This window comes from Nerophis lumbriciformis, linkage group LG23, assembly GCF_033978685.3.
Source record: "Nerophis lumbriciformis linkage group LG23, RoL_Nlum_v2.1, whole genome shotgun sequence".
Taxonomy (NCBI): domain Eukaryota; kingdom Metazoa; phylum Chordata; class Actinopteri; order Syngnathiformes; family Syngnathidae; genus Nerophis; species Nerophis lumbriciformis.
The window spans coordinates 28,284,107-28,303,448 of NC_084570.2; positions in this window are offsets into that span (position 1 = coordinate 28,284,107).

The following is a 19,342-nucleotide window of genomic DNA, read 5'->3' on the forward strand; positions in this document are numbered from 1 at the left end:
CTCCGGTAATCATCTTGAACAAATCCAATTCCACATAATCTTTTCTCCTCATGTTCCTGTAGTCCTTGGTCAGCCCTGGTTAAGACTTCACAATCCTCACATTGACTGGGCTGCAGCCAAAGTGGTGAGCTGGAGCTCTTACTGTCTCTCCACCTGCCTGCGGTCTGCCCGCTCCCCTGCTGAGGACACAGTCTCTCCAGTTTTCACAGAGCCCCCTGATCTGTCCAAGGTTCCCTCTGTCTACCATGACTTAGAAGAGGCCTTCAGCAAGCAACACGCACTGTCCCTCCCTCCGCACCGCCCTTATGACTGTGCCATTGACCTGCTTTCAGGAGCTCCCCTGCCTTCCAGTCGGTTATACAACCTGTCCCGCCCTGAGAGAGAGGCGATGGAGAAGTACATCCATGACTCATTGGCTGCAGGCATTATTCGACCCTCATCTTCCCCACTCGGTGCAGGTTTTTTCTTCGTGGGAAAGAAAGATGGCACTCTACGTCCCTGTATAGATTTTCGAGGGTTGAATAATATCACCATTATAACAAATACCCACTGCCTTTGCTGGCATCTGCCTTTGAACCCCTCCAAGGAGCAACTGTGTTTTCCAAGTTAGACCTTCGCAATGCCTATCATTTGATTCGAATCCGAGCTGGTGATGAATGGAAAACAGCCTTTAAGACTCCCCTTGGTCATTTCGAATACTTGGTTATGCCCTTTGGCTTGACTAATGCCCCATCAGTTTTTCAAGCTCTGGTGAACGATGTCCTCCGAGACCTGATTAACCGCTCCGTCTTTGTGTACCTGGATGATATCCTGATTTTCTCCCGCAACTTGGAGGAACATGTGGTTCATGTCAGACAAGTGCTCCAGCACCTTCTTGAGAACAAGCTCTACATTAAAGCAGAAAAATGTGAGTTCCATGTTCAGTCCACAAAGTTCCTCGGGTTCATTGTTGAGAGTGGTCAAATGAAGGCAGACCCCGAAAAGGTGCGAGTGTTACAGGCCTCGCACTGAGTAGCCTGGTCCCAGTGTTCGATGTGGTGTGTCCTGTTTTATAGGAATAAAAACGAGACACAAAGTGCTCAGGGTGTGACCTGACTCTTTTTTATTAAACATTTCTTGACTTCTTTACTCTCATTTGCATTTCTATTGTGCTTTTAATCACTTTCAAATAGTTTCGATAATGTAATTTCAATTCCCCATTTTTCATTCACATTGTTAAACAATTACATCTTTACTTTTGAAATGATAAAACAAATCCACAAAACCATGGAGGATTGATCGTTACATACCCCAACACTATATTTCTTGTGTAAAAGCATCACGTAGCGGAGCGGTACTGTTACTTTAATGAACATCTTCATTTTACATGTTTGTACTGTATCCTGACATTGCTTCTTTTTAATATTGCTGCTTTCTTGAACGCTTTTTTGTCATTATAAATCAATTACAATTACACACATTGTTACCTGACTATACCTATAATACTTCTTAACAATCACAGTTTATCTTTAGCAAGTCTCCACTGCCGCCGCCATTCCCGCTCAACCACGCGCTCGCACACAAAGGGAGACATCGCTTATTGAACATAACACATTTCATCACAAATACACACTTTTAACAACATACTTCGATATTTCTATTTTCAGAAACGCTTATAATTGCTTGGAGACCAATGTGTTAATATTATCACACTTTACCGACCTGTTTTATAGGAATAAAAACGAGACACAAAGTGCTTGATTGCGTTGTCATCTCAGGGTGTGACCTGACTGAGACACGGAAGTACTAAAAAGCACCTCCCATTTTCCTCCTTTCCTATAGGAGTGCTCCCTCTGCTGGCGTGGCGGAATAACATGTCTTGTGGCATTCAGCTTGGAAACATACACTTAAACTGTGACTTTAGATATGAAAATACCTCGAACTAAATTAGGATACTCTATTTACACATTCATTTTACAAAACAATTGTGACTACTAATTGTAAGTGTCACACGAGCTGTGGTGGACTGGCCTCAACCAACCTCAGTTAAACGTCTCCAGGGATTTCTTGGCTTTGCAAACTTTTATCGCCGGTTCATCCGGAACTACAGTCAAGTGGTCGCACCCCTCACAAGACTCACATCTCCGTCTGTCCCATTCACTTGGACAGCAGAGGCTGACGCGGCTTTCAAGGACCTTAAGAGACGTTTTACCACAGCCCCTGTCCTGATTCATCCTGACTCCTCACGCCAGTTCATCTTGGAAGTTGATGCCTCAGAGTCTAGAGTGGGGGCTGTACTATCCCAGCGTTCTGCCAAGGACCAGAAGCTCCATCCTTGCGCGTTCTTCTCATATCGACTAGAACCTGCTGAGCGCAATTATGATGTAGGTAACAGGGAGCTGCTGGCTGTCAAACTCGCTCTGGAAGAATGGAGGCACTGGCTTGAGGGAGCAGAACACCCATTCATCATCTGGACAGACCATAAAAACCTGACCTGCATTCAGTCTGCCAAGCGTCTCAATTCCCGTCAGGCCCGGTGGGATTTGTTTTTTGGTCGATTCCGCTTCACACTGACCTACCGTCCAGGATCCCGCAACGTCAAGCCGGATGCCCTGTCACGTCAATTCACTTCAGAGGGTCCCACCAGTCCTGAGCCTATCCTTCCGGCGTCTTGTGTGGTGGCCGCAGTGACTTGGGAGATTGAGTCGGTGGTCCGAAGGGCTCAACAAGACCAGTCCTGATAACCGCCTCTTTGTGCCTGACGCTGTACATTCACAGGTTCTTCTGTGGGCACACACTTCCCTGTTTGCCTGCCACCCAGGAGTTGGCCGCGCCATGACTCTCCTCAAGCGACACTTTTGGTGGCCTACCATGGATGCTGATACCCGTGCCTTCGTGTCTGCCTGTACTGTGTGTGCCCGTGGAAAAGCCTCCAATCGACCACCTGCTGGCCTACTCCATCCCTTGCCAGTCCCAAGCCGCCCCTGGTCTCATATTTCACTGGACTTTGTCACTGGCCTCCCGCCTTCTCAGGGAAATTCTGTTATCCTCACTATAGTGGACAGATTTTCCAAATCAGTGCATTTCGTGGCTCTACCTAAACTCCCCACGTCCCTGGAAACAGCCAAACTCATTGTCCAGCATGTGTTCCGTCTACATGGAATTCCTTCAGATGTGGTCTCGGATAGAGGGCCTCAGTTTATTTCGGAGGTTTGGAAGGCTTTCTGTCGGGCCATTGGAGCCACTGTGAGTCTGACTTCGGGTTATCACCCTCAGTCAAATGGGCAAACGGAACGGGCAAATCAAGACCTAGAAGCGGCCCTTCGATGTGTCGTTGCTAAGAACCCCTCCTCCTGGAGCACCCACCTGGTATGGGTTGAGTATGCCCACAACTCATTATCCTGTGCGGCCACGGGAGTGTCACCATTTGAGGTGTCCTTAGGTTACCTACCTCCGTTGTTTCCTGCTGAGGAGGATGACATCTCTGTACCTTCAGTCCAGGCTCAGATGCGGCGTTACCGCAAGGTGTGGAAAGATGCTTGTGATGCCATCCTCAGCTCTGTGGACCGAAATCGTCGGTATGCTGACCGACACCGAAGTTCGGCACCAATATACCAGCCAGGTCAGCAGGTGTGGCTTTCCTCTAGAGACCTTCCCCTGAAGGTGGACTCAAAGAAACTTGCACCCCGGTATGTTGGCCCTTATGAAATCATTTCCATCATCAATCCAACAGTAGTTAAGCTCAAAGTACCTGCACACTGGAGGGTCCATCCCACCTTCCATGTCTCCCAACTGAAGCCTGTTTCGACCAGCCCACTGTCTCCCCCTGATACGCCCCCCCCACCACCCCGTGTCATCGACGACCACCCAGCCTACACAGTCCGGCGGCTGCTGGATGTGCGCCGTCGGGGTAGAGGTCTGCAGTACCTGGTGGACTGGGAGGGGTATGGACCTGAGGAGCGTTGCTGGGTGCCGCGCAGCTTCATCCTGGACCCTTCCCTCATCTTGGCCTTTCACCGCAGTCACCCGGGAAAGCCTGGGGGATCGCCTGGAGGCGTTCCTTGAGGGGGGGGCACTGTCACAGTCTCTGTTTGTTTGTCTCTGTGTGTGTATTTGGGAGAGTGGGTGTGTTTTGGGCGTAGGCGTGGCTCCAGCTCTCAGCCTGGCACAGCTGATCCCAGCACCCTAATCACTCACCTGCCTGCCATCAACTCATCACCTACAGCCTACAAATGTTTGGACTTCACTCGGCGCGATCGCCAGATCGTTTCACCTTTCTACATGTGGTAAAGCTTCTCGCCCCTTTGTTCTTGAATTCTAGCACTTTTGGATGTCTTGCGAATCTGCCATTTTTGTGTTTTTGGCTCCTCATTCTACCCCTGTTTTTTCCCTCTGCCTTCAGTTCCCTACCTGCCGTGTGTGCCTGCTCAGCCTGCTAGCCTCAGCCTGCTAGCCACAGCCTGCTAGCCTTAGCCTGCTAGCCTCAGCCTGCTAGCCTCAGTGTGCTCTCCTGGACTGCCAAACCAAGGACTACGAGCTCCCTCCTTTCCCTCTGGTTGTATTAATAATAACCCTTGAACTTTAAATCTGTGTGTCTTTTCTGCATTTGGGTCCACCAGTTTTACCAACCGTGACAATATAAGCCTTATATATGAAAAAAAAAATTTTTAAAGACCATTCATCGGCAGTGCGCCTTATAAAATACGATATACATTTTGAGCCTTTTTAAAGAAAATCATATCATCATAGCAAATTATGCAAATTACTTGATGATGTCATGGTGACTACACCCATAACCACGCCCCCACCGCCACTGGTATCTTGGCAGTTTAGGGGAAACCCTGAACATATTTGGGATATCAGACTCATTTCAACTAAAGTTTGTTTGTGGAGTGTTGCTCTTTTTGGGCATCGCTGCGTGGTACTTATTTTGTTCACCTTTTTCCTCATAACAAGCGGATTCACAGGGCTTTATAATGTATTTGTCTTTATATTGTGTCGACTCTCTCTCCATTCCCTCCGTGTTTCCCACGTGCACCATCATGCACACAGAAAGATGGTATTGTGTCTCGGCTGTGAAAGACTGACCGCACTCAGTCGCCTCATTTCCACATCTCGACCTTTTGACTGCCGGATTCTGGCCGGGGGCACTTGGTTGCGAGCCACAGCCAGCCTTTCAGCCAATAGCATCAGCGTGCGGCTCGGGGCTGGAGGGTCACAGCCGCATCATGTATGGAATTCCGCAGAGCCGGAAAGGTCGGAGGTCACTCTCAATCACAGCTGACAGACGGAGGGAGAAAAGTCCCAAAGCCACAACACGACCGTGGCGCACAAAACAAATGTCACAAACAACTTGGCGACGGTAATGAAAAGACTCACAAAGTCAGGCGTCCCCGAGTCAGTTGTCGTACGACGTCACTCGCCAGGCTATACGAAAGCGGAAAGTTTCTCTAAAGACTTCAGCAAGGCGTTTGCTTTTTGCAACAGGCGTTGCAAAAAGCAAAAAACTGTGAGAAACTGTGAGAAGAGAACAAAGAACACCGGGAGTATGTGAAGTGAATGACTGTGGTTGGCTGGTACATTGGTACTAAGAGACAGGGTATAGAAATCAGTCATTCAGGAGGAGCTCGGAGTAAAGACACTACTGCTCAAGAGAAGCTATTTGAGGTGGCTCGGGGCATCTAGTCTGGATTCTACACATTCTACGCATTCTACAGAAGCACTATAGAGAGCCTGACTGACCAACAGCATCTCTGTCTGGACTGGAGCCTGCAATGCCTCAGACTGGAAGTCTCTGCAGAGAGTGGTGAGGACGGTGGAAAAGATCATCAGGACTCCTCTTCCTCCTATCCAGGAGATCGCAAAAAGCCGCTGCCTGACCAGGGCTCAGAAAATCTGCAGAGACTCCTCCCACCCCCACCAAGGATTGTTTTCACTGCTGGACTCTAGAAAGAGGTTCCGCAGCCTCCGTAGCAGAACCTCCAGGTTCTGTAACAGCTTCTTCCCTCAGGCCGTAAGACTCTTGAACGCATTAAAATAATCCTCTCAATTCCCCCCAAAAATGGATTAACTGGCCGGAATATAAAGACAGTATAACATACATCCTTAAACGTGGATGCATATGCAAAAGTGCAATATATTTATCTGTAATCCTATTTATTTATATCTGCACCTTATTGCTCTTTTATCCTGCACTACCATGAGCTAATGCAACGAAATGTTGTTCTTAGCTGTACTGTAAAGTTCAAATTTGAATGACAATAAAAGGTCTGTGTCACTCAGGTCCATGCACTCATTTTTCAAATAGTTTAGCTCTAACTAAGCCTCCTACAACTCATGGAAACACCTTAATCCGATTGTGTTCGGCTTTTGTAAACTCGGACCAACACACCCGGATGACGCGATTGAAAACCAGATCTCTCAACCGCCGAAAGGGACCCTTCGTTTCGCGCATGTGCCAGTCTCGACGCGCGGGGTACAACCCGGAAGCAGATACCATCCAATAAAAACGTAGGCAACAATTGTAGTGAAGAAGAGACTGTTTTTCTGCTTGACAAAGTTAAAGAACAGAACATATTGAAGTGCATTGATTGGAGGAAAAAGAAACAGCTTTCTTTAAGAAGGTATCGAAGGAGTTCCGAACAAAATATTGCGGCTTCTAAATGCCACATATTTGCTGCCATCTTGTGGACGATTGGAGTAAATTATGTCAATGACCCTTGAAAGTACTTTGAACTGATAGCACAGCATTTGCTTATATGACACAATCCAAACAACCTTCCCTAGTCATGGTGCACAAAAAATACAAAATAAAGGGCAACACACATGGTCACACATAAAACAACCTGCTCACTGCACATTGTGGATATCATGAAATATGTCCAAACATTATAAAATAAATACAAAATAAAACCTATTTAAATCCATTGGAGTGCATGATGGGGAACATGCAAAACACTCTCCACACTTATCCATGTTTGGCGCATTTTAGCTGCTTGATATTTCTGATTGATCACAAAACATAGAGGATGTCATCACGGAAGTAAACAAGGTAGGAGTATAACTTCCATATACTTTTAATATCCAATTATATATCCATTATATTAATATAATATGTACACACACATTTATATATATATATACGAATATATATATATATATATATATATATATATATATATATATATATATATATATATATATATATATATACACGAATATATATATGTACGTATATATTTGTGTATAGTTACTTTACATGCAGTCAGCTTTCGGCCTACGGTCAGATTTTTTTTGCCCAATACAAAATCCACAAAATGGCGTTTATGGTTTTTTTGCGCATAAACTCTTCATATGTACAAAACATAATTCGTCCAAAAAATTAGATGGGCGTGGCTTATATTTAGGTGCCCTTTATAGCCTAGATATGACGGTACAGCTTCAAAATAGGCCACCATGTGGCCAAAGTAGGTTTCTAGTGCCCGCACTTTGATAAACAAGGAGAGATACACTAGTGAACATGGGGCAAAGTAAAAAGATGGCCAACGTGGGGATCCCACCCCCACCCTCTCTCAGCTCATCGCAGTTTTTGCCAACTAGAGACTTAAAAAAGGTAAAGATGATGTTAAATGTTCCTTTATCCATTTCATTTGTCATTGCTCTGTAGTTTGCCTTGTTTACTCGATGTAAAACTATAATGAGTCTCTTGAAATGAGTGGATTGTACAAACTGGAATGAGATAATTACCTGATGAGTAATTAATTATGCAATAATGCATTTGGTACACACAGTGTGCGCAATGATTGCAGTAGTGTATTATTATTCTGGCATTTGTGTTTTACACACAATGGTGATATCTTATTAGAGGAGCAAATTGATGATTTATTATCTAGTTATGGGTACTTATGCAAGTGTGTGTTGAGCTATGTATGTAACAGAGTGTGTCAGCACACACACAGAGAGCGCATACAAGCAGAAACAGTGTGGAGAGGAAGAATGGCAAAACACGGCAAGTCTACTGGTGAAAAAAGAGGGTGTGTGAAGCGTAATATGGAGGTAGTTTTGCTTCAAAATGAACGTTAAGGTGAAATTTGTAAACACAAATGTGCCGCCTGCAGGGCGGTACTTTAAAAGATATATATATATATACGAATATATATATGTACGTATATATTTGTGTATAGTTACTTTACATGCAGTCAGCTTTCGGCCTACGGTCAGATTTTTTTTGCCCAATACAAAATCCACAAAATGGCGTTTATGGTTTTTTTGCGCATAAACTCTTCATATGTACAAAACATAATTCGTCCAAAAAATTAGATGGGCGTGGCTTATATTTAGGTGCCCTTTATAGCCTAGATATGACGGTACAGCTTCAAAATAGGCCACCATGTGGCCAAAGTAGGTTTCTAGTGCCCGCACTTTGATAAACAAGGAGAGATACACTAGTGAACATGGGGCAAAGTAAAAAGATGGCCAACGTGGGGATCCCACCCCCACCCTCTCTCAGCTCATCGCAGTTTTTGCCAACTAGAGACTTAAAAAAGGTAAAGATGATGTTAAATGTTCCTTTATCCATTTCATTTGTCATTGCTCTGTAGTTTGCCTTGTTTACTCGATGCAAAACTATAATGAGTCTCTTGAAATGAGTGGATTGTACAAACTGGAATGAGATAATTACCTGATGAGTAATTAATTATGAAATAATGCATTTGGTACACACAGTGTGCGCAATGATTGCAGTAGTGTATTATTATTCTGGCATTTGTGTTTTACACACAATGGTGATATCTTATTAGAGGAGCAAATTGATGACTTATTATCTAGTTATGGGTACTTATGCAAGTGTGTGTTGAGCTATGTATGTAACAGAGTGTGTCAGCACACACACAGAGAGCGCATACAAGCAGAAACAGTGTGGAGAGGAAGAATGGCAAAACACGGCAAGTCTACTGGTGAAAAAAGAGGGTGTGTGAAGCGTAATATGGAGGTAGTTTTGCTTCAAAATGAACGTTAAGGTGAAATTTGTAAACACAAATGTGCCGCCTGCAGGGCGGTACTTTAAAAGATGCTTGACCAGAGGTGGCAATACAGCATTACCACCTTTGCTTCAAACTTGGGTTAACATTTAAATAACAACCTGCACAATAACTTTAAAATGTGACAGGTAGTGTAGTTAACTAGTGCCCCTGTGGTGCACATATAGATACAGTACGTAGAGGCGCACACTGTCACGGTCCGGGCGCGCGTCAGTGCGCATTCATCTGTGCGCTGCACCGGCAATCTGCACACCTGTAGCTGATGATCAGACCTTCCTTCAAAAGCCTGCACAACCTGCCATCCCAAACCGATGCAATCCTGTTCTCTCTCTGTGTTTTCAACTCTGTGTTTCATTGTCGTGTCGTGTCGTTCCTGCAGCAAATCCAAGTTCCTCTGTGGCGAGCTGTAACAATTACATGTTACATAACAACTTGTCCTCCATAGTTCCATGCCCAGGCCATGTAGATCCACAGGAGAGGTCCACTGGAGAGGTCACTCCAGCGTCACTCCCCCACTTTTTGGATCTACCCCATCGAAGGATGCCGCCGACGACGACTTAAGAGAAACTAGATCTTGTGAGACGAGGTCAGCCGACATCGTAAGCTAGCTAAGCTGTCCCGGCGGTGGAATGGTTTGCCCGCCACTTTCACACAAATCAACCGACTGCAAGCGGCGCCACTGGCTTATCAGCCGTCGGATGGGTGCCACAAAATGTTAATTCAAATATTTGATTTCTTTATTTTTTCATGTTTCATTTGTTTTGTACAATTCTTAAAATTTTGACAGTACCACGTAATATATGTTTTAATTGCTCAAGCTGTTACGGCTCAAGCTCCTGCCGCCACACATTCTTCTGTGCGCTCCTCTGAGCGCATCCCTGGACACGCCCACGGGCTTTCCCCTCCTGCCGCGGCCACGCCCCCGCGCGCCTTCACTTAATCTCAAATCAACACACTTGACGCTGATGACGACTCCACTCCCTTCTAAAGCCAACGCGTCCTGCGTTCCAGTGCCAGAACGTAGCTACTTGTACTTATACAGTAAACCCTACACGTCTCTAGCTTTTGTGCTTCCTTGCTCTCTGTATTTCCCCTCCTCCGTGCTCATCGTGTTGTGTCCTGTTCCCTCGTCCCTCCGTTTCCTGGTTTCGAGCTGTGCGTCTTGTCTCCCTGGACTCCCTCAGATTCCTTCCATTTCCTGGTTTCGAGATGTGCGTCTCGTCTCCCTGGATTCCCTCCGGACTTCTTGCTGCCTCCCCGGATCTCCACCCCTTGCCTGTCCACAGACACTGACGCCTCGCTCCAGCCTTTGATTTCTCGCTTGCCCACGGACCTCCGAGCCTGCCTTGCCCTCTCTGGATCTTCCGCATCTCTCACAACACGCACCTTCAACACCTCCCGGTAACACTCACCAGTTAATCGCATCACATAGTCACACACCACGTATTGGTTTAATTACTCACGCCACACACTTGTGCTAATAAACACACTGCAATCTTAACGACGTCCCTGTCTCAGTGCCTTCTCCTTCTCCGCTGTACCGTTATAGAAGCGGGTTTATTGAAAGTTAAATGCGCCGAAAAATAGTCTGGTTTGTACACTGTTGATGGGCTTCAATATTCGGTAGTGTGCAAGTGGTTTTCTGTATATTATCCATGTGGTGACATAAATTACGGTATTTTGAGAGGTGAAGTCAGACTAAGTAGGACATCACTGAAGGCCTAGGTGAGAAACGCATGGCTCGTCACTGTTCTGTCAGAGTTTGTAGGTGCTGAACCCCAAGATGCAGAGAAGGCGGAAGGCGTTGTGCAAGAAAACATGATTTAATTAAACACTATGGCAAAACAACAAAGAAAAAGGTAACAAAAGGCGCGCACAAGGCAGAGAACAAAATGAACTAAAATAGCACAGAGGCTAACTGTGGACAAGAAACAAAAACACTTACTGTGACACAAAGGAACTAGGACATGAGCAGAGTGAAACAAAAGTAGACAGAGCTACAACGACACGTGTTAAGACAGGTAGTAGTGACAATGATCCAGCAGTGACTGGAGGGTAGGGCAGGTATAAATAGCAGCTGGCTGATTGACACCAGGTGTGGCCAGGTGCCAATCAGCCACAGCTGAAGGGACACAGCACTCAGGGAGAAACAGGAAACAGAACCAAAATAAGAGCGTTGACAGGAAATGACAGAGGAAAAACTAAAACTTGACTAAACTGTCAGGGACAAGCCTGACATGTTCTTTGAGTGCAATAAGAAAAATATGTTTAATCTATCACAAGGTTTTCTATTAAAAGGAAGGCAATATCCACATTTTTGTGGTCCCCTTTGTTTTGAAAAGTATTGAAAAGTATCGAAATACATTTTGGTACTGGTACTGGTATTGGTATCGGGTATTGGTATCGGGACAACTCTAGTGTACTATATATTTTTTTACTCTTATGACCCGTCATCTTCAGTTCAGGACTAAGTTATTGTTATTGTGTGTGCACATGCGTTTGTGTGTATATGAGGGGGTGTGTCGGGCAGAAGAGTCTCTGAGGTGCCATCTGCAAATCTGTTGAAAGATCATCAAGAGACTCCCAATCTCTGCTTGTGTGTGTGTGTGTGTGTGTGTGTGTGTGTGTGTGTGTGTGTGTGTGTGTGTGTGTGTGTGTGTGTGTGTGTGTGTGTGTGTGTGTGTGTGTGTGTGTGTGTGTGTATTCTTGTATTTCTACCCTTCTTGAGACATCAACAAGGAAAAATACCGTCCCTTTGAGGACCGGTGAACAAGTTAGGACATAAATCATGGTCCCAATACGGAAAACCATTGCAACTAATAGAGAATGTTCCATTTGCACCCCTGGTGGTGAAATGTATCAAAATGAGGGTGGTCCCAAAAAGGAAGGAATATTTCAAATTAACATTGTGTCGCTTTTAAAAGTGCTCCTCCTCTGGCCAACATATGAAATAACAAGTGTGTGTAAGAAATTGAAATGTGCCCTCTTTGGCCAAAATGTATTTAAAAAAATTAAAAAATATATGTATATAAAGACATACTGTAATAACTTAAAGTAAATAATGAAGATTATAAACCAATTACAAACAAAAAAATAAAAAAATAACTAAAAACAGTCTGTTTCTCACAATGTGTCGACTTTTTTTATAAAATTGGAAACAATTTCTCATATTCTTTCTGTTTCTGTAATATTGCAACATTTTCTCATAAAATTATTACTTTTTTATGTAAAATTAATACTTTTTAATGCAATACGGTGACATTTGTCATCTACAATTCTGACTTATCACAATATTGCCAATTTTGCTGTTATTCTTGTAAAATAGTGACATCTTTTGAGTAAAATCATGACTTTTGTCATAATTTTGCAGAGCAAAATTCTGATTATTATTATAATATTGCCCGAATTTTAAAGTTTTCTTATAAAATTGTGACTGTTATTGAGTACAATTCCAACTTTTATCATACTATTGCACAAATGTTCAGTTTTGCTTGTCAAATTTTGACTTGCTTTGAGTAAAATTACAGCTTTTATTACAATACTGCCAACATTCTAAGTTTTTCTGGTGAAACGGTGACCTTTTTCTTGTGAAATTCCAACTCATTTTTCACAATAAGCTTTTTTATATAGGCATAGTATGTATATATTATTAATGTTGCAAATAAAAATCGTTATATATCTAGAAAGAGTGGTCCTAAAGAGGGAGGCATTTTTCGGAGGTCTCAAGAAGGGAAGAAATACGGGAACGTGTGTGTGTGTGTGTGTGTGTGTGTGTGTGTGTGTGTGTGTGTGTGTGTGTGTGTGTGTGTGTGTGTGTGTGTGTGTGTGTGTGTGTGTGTGTGTGTGTGTGTGTGTGTGTGTGTGTGTGTGTGTGTGTGTGTGTGTGTGTGTGTGTGTGTGTGTGTCTCTACGGGAGCAGGCCGCGTCTGCTGCTTAACACTCACTTTCATCAAGCACACACTCAGAAGTGACAGTCCCCATCTCTACAAAGAGATTTAGAGCATCACCAAGAGACCTGCCGTGTATTTTCTCAAACACACACACACACAAACATGCAGGAATCCCTGCAACAAAAGGTCTGCTGATGTCACCCAGAGACATGTGTTAGGTCCGCATCATTTTCCATCATTCCCCCCTAATGAACGAGTCTGAAACCGCTAAACTGCTCCCATCCCCTCACTTGCTAAATCTCCCCGACAGCCCCGCTCTCTATCGACGCCCATCCCTGGAACGCAGCGGCTAAACACGCGGTGCACAAAAGGCTGAGCACCTCGGCTAACAAGCGATACACAAAAACACAACAACAAAGCAGTTGTTGTCAGGTTGTTAAGTCCCCGCCACTGTTTCCAAGGGTCGGGAAGACGGCGAGGCGGAAGGAGAGGTGGGCTTTGGAGAATAAAAGCCAGCTAATCCTCGCATTTGGATATGGGCGAATGCAGGCCCGCAGGAGAAAGCATCAAAGCCGGAGCCAAATTAGCCTCCATCCAGTGAGGCAGAGTGAGGGGAGCCGGGAGAGAGCCGCTCTCCTATGGGCCCAGATTAGCAGCGCACACTCATTATTCTCCCGCATTGCACGCAAACACACACATGCACACGCAACCCTGCCCACAGATTAGAAACATACACTCATTATTCCGTCTCAGTGGGACGCTAAACCCCAAAATCCAGCGTGCTTGCTGGGAGCACCGGCTGACGGACTACCGGGACCCGTCACGGCCTTTGTGTGCAATGTTAGCCACGCTGGGAGAGAGCACCTTGTAGCAAGTGTGTGTGTGTGTTTGTGTGTGTGTGTGTGTGTGTGTGTGTGTGTGTGCGTGCGTGCGTGCGTGCGTGCGTGCGTGCGTGCGTGCGTGCGTGCGTGCGTGCGTGCGTGCGTGCGTGTGTGTGTGTGTGTGTGCACCATTCTTGAGACATCAACAAGGAAAAGTACCTTCCGTATGAGGAGGTGTGAACAAGTTAGGACATAAATCATGGTCCCAATACGGAAAACCATTGCATCTAATAGAATGTATAGAATAGAATGTCTCATTTGCACCCCTGGTGGTGAAATCTATCAAAATTAGGGTGGTCCCAAAAAGGAGGGATTTTTCAAATTGACTGTGTGTCGGTTTTAAAAGTGCTCCCCCTCTGGTCAACATATGAAATAACAAATGTGTGTAAACATTTGAAGTGCTCCCCCTCTGGTCAACATATGTATTAACAAGTGTTTGTAAGAAATTGAAATGCGCCCCCTTTGGCCAAAATATATATATATATATATATATATATAGAGACATACTGTTATAACCTGAAGTAAATATTGAAGATTAAAACCAATTACAAACAAAATATGAAAACAAATTAAATCAACTAAAAACAGTCTTTTTCTCACAATGTGTCAACTTTTTTCTTATAAAATTGGGAAGAATTTCTCATATTCTTTCGGTTTCTCTAATATTGCAATATTTTCTCATAAAATTATTACTTCTTTGTGAAAATTATTGCTTTTTCATGCAAAATGACATTTGTCATATAAAAGCCTGACTTGTATCAGTATATATATATATATATATATATATATATATATAAATATATATATATATATATATATATATATATATAGTATATTGCCAATTTCTGTGTTGTTCTTGTAAAATAGTGACATTTTTTGAGTAAAATTATGACTTTTGACATCAGTAAAATTCCGTTTATTATAATATTGCCAAAATGTTAAAGTTTTCTTATAAAATTTAGACTTTTGTCGAGTGAAATTACGACTCTTTTCATAAAATTGCCAAAATTTTAAGCTTGTCTTGTAAAATTGTGACTGTTATTGAGTAAAATTCCAACTTTTATCATAATATTGCACAAATGTTCAGTTTCTTTGGTAAAATTTTGACTTGTGTTGAGTAAAATTACGACTTACTATAATAATAAAGGTAGGCATTTTTTGGAGGTCTCAAGAAGGTAACAAATACAAAAGTGTGTGTGTGTGTGTCTGTCTGTCTGTCTGTCTGTCTGTCTGTCTGTCTGTCTGTCTGTCTGTCAGGGAAGGGCACACACAGCAATCATGTCCAGAGGAGAGTTATTTCTCTTCAGGGCCACAGGTGGATCCACCCTGAATGTTACCAAAAGAGGTTTCGCAGGTTTAGGTTCTTGTATGAGCGTAACCAATGGAAACAGGAGCAATAATGAGCATTTCGGCTTTAGAAAATAAAAATATACTGCATTTAAACAGTTGTTAACACTCATGTTTTCCCTAGAAAACTCCTCTTTTCCCAACATCCCCTCAAAGGGGAACTGCACTTTTTTTGGAATTCCGCTCACAATCATTATGAGAAACAAGAACAAACATGTCTTTTTTTAGGATTTTAAAGATGATAAAAAAACACTTGAGACGCGGCTAATGCGAATCACCGTTGTAGCCTTCGAAGTCTCTAACACAACTTCAAAACCCCCATCAACGTTTTATATACAAAGTATATATATAATGTAGTACAATATACACACCTTCATAACAATACGTAACATGTACAATATACACACTGCAAGTATATATATAATGTAGTAACAGACACCTTCATAACAATATGTAATATGTTTTATATACACACTGCAAGTATATATATAATGTAGTAACCGACACCTTCATAACAATATTTGATATGTACAATATACGAACTGCAAGTATATATATAATGTAGTAACAGACACCTTCATAACAATATGTAATATGTACAATATACACACTGCAAGTATATTTATAATGTAGTAACAGACACCTGTATAACAATATGTAATATGTACAATATACACACTGCAAGTATTTATATAATGTAGTAACAGACACCTACAAAACAATATGTAATATGTACAATATACACACTTCAAGTATATATATAATGTAGTAACCGACACCTTCATAACAATATTTAATATGTACAATATACACACTGCAAGTATATATATAATGTAGTAACAGACACCTTCATAACAATATGTAATATGTACAATATACACACTGCAAGTATATTTATAATGTAGTAACAGACACCTGTATAACAATATGTAATATGTACAATATACACACTGCAAGTATTTATATAATGTAGTAACAGACACCTACATAACAATATGTAATATGTGCAATATACACACTTCAAGTATATATATAATGTAGTAACCGACACCTTCATAACAATATTTAATATGTACAATATACACACTGCAAGTATATATATAATGTAGTAACAGACACCTTCATAACAATATGTAATATGTACAATATACACACTGCAAGTATATATATATAATGTAGTAACAGACACCTTCATAACAATATATACAATATTTACCCTATTCTAATATATGTATACATTGCCGGGACTGACTTCTTCCGCGCATTGATTTCCGTTTCCATAGCAATGCACGTCTGACTTCTGGCACCAAATGTGTGTTCCTGCTTCCGGAAACAAATGCGAGTGTGTGTTCTAATCATGGCAGACTTGGTAACAAACAACGAAGATGACTAATTTTGGACAAATGAGCATTCAAAACCTCATCTTTTTTAAGCAGAATGTCGTGATGATGAACTGTTGCTTATAGAAGCAAGCAGGAAGGAAGAGTGCGAAGTTGGAGAAGACGGAAGGCGTCAGAGTGTGATGAAAGTGACACGAAGCTGTAAATGTGGAATTTGGAGACAAATAAAACAGAAAAAGCGTCCCCGGCCAGCTGGACCAAACAGACAAGTGTCCATCGAGTGAGTCACACTTTACATTGATCATGATACACGCAGCACATCATGTGTGTTATTACAACTACAATACATACACTGTCTGGCTAGCTGTGTACAAACAAAACATGAAATAATACTTTACAGTTACTGTAATATGATTGTTCATGTTTTTCACTCAGTACAGATTGGTGTCCTATCACATTGTGTTGTGTATTACTAACTCAAACTTGTTTCATGCTGACATAGAAGCTAGCTTATCTCTGGCCGTAGCTAGCTTTTACGGCGAATACCAAAGCATGCCAATGTGTTAGTACGCTAGAAGAAGAGTTCTTCAGTGTTCACTCTTACAATAACAATGTAGCTACAGTTTGGTTATTATACAGGTTACAGAACGTAAATGAAGTATTGTTGACGCTTTTTGAGTTCATTTTTAAAGTGATTTAGAGGTAGAATTGATTGCCACCTAGAACGAGGCAATTTTTACATGTTAGAACGCGAAAAAAAACAAAATCTTTTGTCTTCTTGTCTCTCATAATGATTGTGAACGATAGGCAAAATTTAAAAAAAAAAAAAGACAGTCTTACCTTCGAAAATGACAAAGGTGTAATGTGAAGATCATTTGTGATGCTGATGTGGCCCAAAATATTTTGACTTTTGACACAAAAAAAACCCCATCAAATTACTGCCTACTAATTATGATGCTGCTACAGTACATTTGTACTTCCTTGAATTTGAGTCAGTTTACTTCACATCACTTCTGGTCTTTCGTTTTCCTAATTTTTTCCCACCCTTTTCTCGTATTGCTGTTGAGAGCCTTGAAAAGCTGAACACATCCAAGCTAACTCTGTGTTGCTTGTCGATCTGAGATCTGTTGAGATGTTTCGGTAGGGTAAGATCTTTATTGTCATTGCACAAGTACCGTATATTATTCGGCGCGCTTAAAATCCTTTAATTTTCTCAAAACTCGACAGTGCGCCTTATAACCCGGTGCGCCTAATGTACAGATTAATTCTGGTTGTGCTGACCGACCTGGCAGCAATTTTATTTGGTACATGGTGCAATGATAAGTGTGACCAGTAGATGGCAGTCACACATAAGAGATACGTGAAGACTGCAAGATGACGCCAGTAACCAACGGCAAAACTTTAAATGTTCCATTGAGAATATAGAACATTACACACGGCGCTCAAAAATCTGTCAAATGTTTTATTACGACTTTGGTAAGCTATGAAGCCGCACACCTTGATGGATTTTCGGCGCATTACGGCTACCGTAGTCAGACATACAAGTATTATAATGGTGTGTGTATAAAGACCGCAAAATGGCACCCATTAGCAGACATATTATCGGGCGTTTTGTTTCGCAAAATTATGCAAAACCAACTTGTCTTACCTTCTGGTAGCTGCTGATGTGTATTTGGGATCTGCATAAGTCCTGAAAATGTGCGCGAGTCCGCCATTGTAGTCCGTGCCGACACGTAGTCGATAAGCTTCTTCTTTTTCTCTATCTTCTTGTTATGGGACATTAATCCTCTGCTGTTGCCATTTGTAATATAAAGTTGTGTAAAGTTTTTGCTAATATCTGTCAGTAGAAAGTATGAAAGCGCTAAAAACTACAGATGGAATGGGTTTACATTATTCACCCGCGGAACTTTAGTTATTAGAGAGTTCCGGTCGGACGTTTTTTCACAGGGCACATTTGTGGAACAGTTTTCCTAAACTTGTATGTCCTATTCCTGATTATCGAGCTTCGACAGTATTTCATTAAGGAATCACTGATTGGTCGAATCTGGCTAATTTCTCACTTTGCAAAGAAATACAAGATCTTTAGTTAGAATTGAGCTCCACAGTTTGTGAAAGATTTTTTGCTGTATGCCAGTCAAAGAAACGAGTGTGGGTGTTTCAAGCAATATGACATTTTTGTGAAGCAAGTCAAACGTTGAAGAGCGTGAAGCGGCAACTTTGTCTTCTCTTGAAATGTGGCGACGTATTGAGGAACTACAATGTGACAGCAGTACCACTCCACACCAGGAACGTGTTTGACAACTCAGAGTCAAATAGAGATGAACAGAAATATTAAATAATATGGCATGAAATCAAAAATTAAATGAATTCCTCATTGATGGGGTCAGTCTGCACTGTCCATCACTAAAAGTGGGTGAGGTGACTTTGAACGCATTTGATTGTTGAGTTATCTTGTAAATCATCCAAATAGTTAGCAGGATTACACAACACTACAATTGGGGTGAAGAAAAGATATAAATATTTTGGTGCGGATTTAGATCATCACAATCATCATTGTGCCTATTGTACTATAACATATTGTTATGAAGGTGTCTGTTACTACATTATATATATATATATATATATATATATATATATATATATATATATATATATATATATATATATATATATACATGCAGTGTGTCTATTGTACATATTACATATTGTTATGAAGGTGTCTGTTACTACATTATATATTTAATTGCAGTGTGTGTATAAAACATATTACATATTGTTATGAAGGTGTTACTACATTATATATATACTTGCAGTGTGTATATTGTACATATTACATATTGTTATGAAGGTGTCTGTTGCTACATTAT